The 6,019-nt window shown below is 41.2% G+C and overlaps 1 pseudogene; it reads right to left on the bottom strand.

Annotated features, from left to right (window-relative positions):
* Positions 1–2,435: 2,435 nt before the first annotated feature.
* Positions 2,436–3,122, bottom strand: LOC142454365 (proteasome subunit alpha type-6 pseudogene; annotated as a pseudogene).
* Positions 3,123–6,019: the final 2,897 nt, after the last annotated feature.

Genomic DNA, 6,019 nt, shown 5'->3' with positions numbered 1-6,019 from the left:
TCTTTCGTCTGTTGAACCATCCCTGCATCCCTGGTATAAATCCCACTTGGTCATGGTAAATTATTTGTCTTATATACTTTTGTATTCTGTTGGCCAAAATTTTGTTAAGGATTTTTGCATTGATGTTCATTAGGGATATTTGTCTGTAGTTCTCAATTCTTGTAGGATCCTTTCCCACTTTAGGTATCATATTCGCTTCATAGAAAGAATTTGGGAGTTTGCCATCTTTTTCTATGTTCTGGAAGAGTTTGTGTAGGATTGGTGACAGTTCTTCCCTGAATGCTTGATAGAATTCTCCTATAAAGCCATCTGGTCCAGGGGATTTTTATTTTGTAATCCCTTGATAACCTTGTCTATTTCATCTATTGATATGGGTCTGTTGAGATTCTAGATGTCCATCAGCAATAGTCTAGGGAGGGATTGTTTTTCCAAGAATTTGTCCATGTTTTCCAAGTTTTTGAATTCGTTGGAGTATAGTCCTTCGTAGTATTGTGTGATTATCATTTTTTAATTCACTAGGGTCTGTTGTAATGTTCCCTCTTTCATCCCTCATCCTTGCTATTGACATTTGTTTCTTCTGTTCTTTGGTTAAGTTTGCCAGCGGTCTGTTGATTCTGCTTATTCTTTTGAAGAACTAAGTTTTAGCAGCATTAAATTTTCCCATAGTTTTTTTATTTCCCTCCCCTATATCACAGCTTTAATTTTTATTATTTCTTTTCTTTTGCTATTAGTAGATTGTCCTGTTGACTCTGCTCTAGTTGCTGTAAATTTGTGCCAGCTTATCAATCATTCTCTTTTTCTTTTTCAGGTATGCATGTAATGCTATGAGACTTCCTCTGATCACTACCTTTGCTGTGTCCCATAAGTTTTGTTAAGTCATGTTCTCATTCTCATTGGTTTCCAGAAATTTCCTAATTTCATCTCTGATCTGGGCTAATACATACTCCTTTTGCAATAGAGAGCTATTCATCCTCCAATTGTTTACCCTTGTTTTCTTCATCTTCCTTTCGTTGACTTCCAGCCTTATGCCACAGTGGTCAAAGAGAGAAGTCTGTATGATATCAATGTGCTTAAATCTATGCAGATTCGACTTATGCCCTAGCATAAGTCAGAGAGTGGTGTATTGAAGTCACCTACTATAATTATTTTATATCTTTTGGAGTGTTTGATTGACATTCCACTAAATGCTTGTTCAGCGAGTAAATGTTTAGAATGCTTAGTGGTTCTTGGTCTATGGTTGCTTTGAGTATTATATAATTTCCTTCCTTATCTCTTTTTATGGTTTTTACTTTGAGGTCAATTGTATTTGACATTAGGATTGGAACTCCTGCTTTTGTTGAATTGCTGTTTGCTTGGTTTGTTTTTCTGCAGCTTTTGATTCTCAGCCTATTTTTGTATGTAAACTTGAGATTTGTCTCCTGTAGGCAGCAGATCGAAGGGTTGTGTTTTTTAAGCTAATCTGTTAGTCTCTGTCTCTTAAGACCTGAGTTCATTCCATTGAAATTCAGGGTTATTACATCTATCTGTGGACTCTGTGATGTCATTTTATCCCTTTTGTGTTGGGTGTTTTCCTACCTCCATTTATTTTCCCTGGGTTGTGCATATGTGTGTGTGTGGTTCGTTCTTACCATTGTTGAGCCAATGCTATATTGGGTGCTGTTTTCCCTTTGATGGTCTCTGGGTGGAGTTGTTCTGTGTGGTGGTCTCCTGTATGTGCTTGGTGAGTGTTGTTCTTCTGCCCATACAGGGTTGGTGAGGATCTTTTGTAGTGCTGGGTTCCTTTTAGTGTATTCTTTGAGATTTTTCTTATCTGGGAAGACTATCATTTCTTCATTAACTTTGATTCATAATTTGGATGGGTAGAATATTCTTTGGTTTGTGTTATTTTCCCACAATTTTCAGAATATGTTGCTCCACGCTTTCCTCTTCTTCATAGTTTCCACTGATAGTTTAACAACTATATGTCTTGGTGACTTCTTCTTGGGATTTAGTCTAGCTGGAGTTCTTTGGGCCTTCTGGATGGTTGCCTGGTTTTCATTCATTAAGCAAGGGAAGTTTTCCTCCAAGAATTCCACCACTATTTTGGACATTGATTTCCTTGATGTTTATTCCTCCGGTAATGCAATTATTCTGATGTTGCCTCTGAGTTTTTCTCATAGCATCTGAGGTTTTCTTCAGCTTCCCTGGTGGAAAGCTTCCCTTTATTAATTTCTCCTTGTGAGTCTTCTAGGTCACTGGTGCGGTTTCCTGGCTCCTCCATTCACCGTGTGAAGTCCATGATTTTGCTATTATTTATTTATATATTTTTAAATTTATATATATTTTACCCAAAAGCATTGTTTTTATTTATACAGAGTCTTAACCACATCAGGAGTAGGTGGAGTGGAAGAGGTTCAACCCAGGGCCTCCACAGTGTTGGTTTGTTGGTGGCAAGCACAGTGGAAAGTGGCAGCACGGACTGAGTAACCTACGTATGTCTAGTCTCTCTCGGCAAAAGCAACAAGGTGGGTGTCAATTTCCGCTTCTGTAAGAATCCTGAATTTAGGATTTTCAACAGTCACTACTCCAACTTCAATTTCTGAAGGTTTGAAGTCAATTGATAGCACAGTAGACAGACATGTAATTGGAGTTTCAATTGTCTGTTCAAATGTCCAATCAAACTTCTTCTTCACTTTTTTTCCCCAGGAAACTGGTGGGCTCAGTTTGTTTCACCCCTGCTGTGGTGGCTTTGAACCCACAGTAGTAGCCTGCAGGGTCACACTTGTACACCCGAGGGCCTTGTTCTTCATCTATGCCAATCAGGATCATCCAACAACCAAGAGGCCTCATTTCAGTGTTCTGTGTGTAGACCTGAGAAATATCTGCAATTCTTTTGCACAGCATGTCCACAGGAATTTCATAGCCATACTTGTACTTCCATTTAGCTGCCTCAGAGAGAGCTCTCTGTACCTGGGATCTGCTGTCAGCTGTCATGCCCGTCATCACACAGCCAATGTTCTCAGTGACCTTGAATAAGTGAGTCACTGTGCTACAGTCCAGTAATTTGTCAGGGACTTTCTTCTGTGTGACAATAACTGCACAGTCTCTCCCCCTGACAGCTACTGATGTCAGGCCACCTTGATTAATAGCCTTAAAAGCATATTCGACTTGGTAGAGGCGGCCCTCGGGTGAGAAAATAGTAATGTGGTGGTCAAAGCCAGCGTTGGGACATGTTGCTAGCACCTACTACTGCAAGCACCGTCTCCGCTATTAGTTATTTTTTATCTTGCTCATTAGCTCTTGTATTTCCCTTTGGTGCATGGCCTTTATGTCCTCTATCATTTCATCCTTTGTCTGTAATGTTTCCCTCATGTTCTGTATGACTCTTAGCAGCATTCTGAGAATTTCTTTCTGTAAGAGGTCAACATTTGTCATTTCTATGACTGCCATTAGGTCCAGGTGATTCTCTGGCGTTGGATTTTGATTTTCTTTTCTTGTTGAAGCTGTGGAAGCAGCTTGCTGATTTTGGTTGATTTATTGGAACTAGGTGACATTTTCCTGAGTGTCTCAGAGCCCTGGGCTCTCTCTTTGGGAGGTGGGTTTTGGTGTTTATATAGAATGCCTGTAGCCAACTGCCATGAAGGGTTGTGTTTCACCTTTGTCCTGCTGAGGTTTCCCTCTCGTCTTGTCCTATGCCTTATGCTCCAGCCACCCTCAGGTATCCTTAGGGGCTGTTTGCAGCTGGGCACTCTGTGGTCTGATGGAAAGTGTTGGCCAGAGTGCAGGGAAGCATACTTCTGGAATGGGTTGGGGATTGGGTGATCTGTTCCTGCCGAGGGGCACTTTCCGCAGGTAGGCAGGTGGGAGGGAGGGGCTGCTACTTCTGTCTGCAGTGCTAATCCACTGCCCAGAACACAGGGGGAGGGGGAGAAGATTGAATAGGGAGAAGTGAGAATGCAGTAGGCAAGGCCGAAAGGCTTGAGTCCTTGTGTGGCAGCTTCACAAGCTTCTGTCAGACTGTGTCTGATGCCTGACAGGCCTGGAGCATTGTGGCAGGATGGGAACCCTTATGTATTTTTTGTGTGTGTGTGTTTGTGGGTGGGACAGGTGCTGGCTGGCAGGTCTGTGAGGAGTGCCCAGATGGGGTGGGCACCTCTGGTGGTGGGGTACTGGCTGACAGGTCTGTGCTGAGGCAAGGCAGAAGTCTCTGCCATACACCTGGCTGCCCTGTGGCTTGGGGTGGGAGCCTCTTGGCGGGGTGAAGGGCCTAGCTTGCGGGTCTGTGAGGAGTGCCCAGATAGGGCAGGCACCTCTGGGGGTAGGTACTGGCTGGCAGGTCTGCATGGAGCACTGAGGCAGCGGGGAAGCCTCTGCCTTTCACCTGGCTGCCTTGTGACACTGCTTGAGGTGGAGACAGCACCCTGAGTGCAATGAAGGAGACAGCTGGTGGGCCTGAGACCACAGGTCTCTGCAGGGAGAACTGCAGCTCTTTCTTCTCACTTTGGGTGATGCCCCATCAGCAAATGAATGTCCCAAAGACTTTACTCCATCAACACCATTATGATTGTCTCTGTTATGGAGAAGGTATCTCTACCTCAGGAATATATTGAGTACCTTCCTACTTGAGGGTCTCATCTTCTGGCACCATCTCTGACAAGATTCTGATTTTATTAATAAAATTTTCAATATCTGATAATATTTCACTACTATCGATAAGGTTTTCAGTGTCTAGTTACTCAGAACTGAACAATTGATTCCTTCTTCCTAGTCTGTTCTTAGACTGAGAGCTATGCTGAAATCTGTTCATTTTGGGTGACCCTGATGGCAATTGAAATACCAGTGACAGAGCTTTCAGCTTCCCAACAACATATATATGTACATATATACACATGCAGTTATATAGAGATATATTGCATAATATATCTTATACATTGTATAAGATATCATATACTCATATTTAATCTATCACATATTAAAATATAATATAATGTATAACTTATGTACAATATAATATATAAGGTATGGTAATATATGATATAATATATTAATATATTATATATAAGATATATAAGTGCACTACACTATAGATCATATATAAGATATATAGTATCTTCTCATTTCAATCTGTTTCTTCTTATTTGAATTGTGGCACATCAGTTTTAATATATACTATGTAATTAAGCTACTATATTATATAACTAAGTTATATAATATATATTATAGCTGATGTGCCACAATTCAAAATGGGAAGAAACAGCTACACATATCCATTAAATAGCAGATTAAGGAATGTAGAAAGAATGAATCTAGGAAAATCAGTAGTTGTCAAAAATGATATGAAACATATAAAGATTGACATCATAGGGTTGCTATGAGTCAGAGCCAACTCGAGGGTACGTAAAAACAGCAACTATATGGAAAAGGAACATGGAGAAGCTCAATATCACCATCAGAACAAGGCTAGGACCTGACAGTGAAGCTGAAGTGGAAGAAAATAAAAACAAGTTAACAAGAGTCAAAATACAACTTTAAGTATATTCCACCTGAATTTGGAGACAACTTAATAGGTGGAAGGAAGCTAGGGCTGCCATGAGTCAGAATCAACTTGATAGCAGTTCATATTAGAAGTGTAGGCTTGCCAATCCCTAGAACTAGCATTAAGGAGCCCTTGTGGTGTCGTGGTTATGCCTTAGGCTACAATCCGCATCCTCTGCAGTTTGAAGTCATGGGCATGCAGCTCTGGAGGAGGAAGGCTGGGCTTTCTATTCCCATAAACAGTTACAGTCTTGGAAACCCACAATAATATGAGGACAAGGGGCCACATGACCGAAAGGCCAGCAGCCAGAGAGAAGCACTCTTGACGGAAGAACTGCTGTATCATGAGCATTTCTAATCTTGAACTCTAACTTCCCTAATAAACCTTATAGTTGTATTTTCTGTAGGTTCTGTGTAGTAATTGCGATGAATCATCAGACCAGCAGGGAACTAGAGTGCCTTGAACAGACTGCTGATCTCCGAGTGGTAAAGAAGGTGGGACGAT

The sequence above is a fragment of the Tenrec ecaudatus genome, chromosome 8 (genome assembly GCF_050624435.1).
Source record: "Tenrec ecaudatus isolate mTenEca1 chromosome 8, mTenEca1.hap1, whole genome shotgun sequence".
In the NCBI taxonomy this organism is placed as follows: Eukaryota; Metazoa; Chordata; class Mammalia; order Afrosoricida; family Tenrecidae; genus Tenrec; species Tenrec ecaudatus.
The sequence above is the reverse complement of the archived record's forward strand: the minus strand, read 5'-3'. Positions and strand labels throughout refer to the sequence as shown.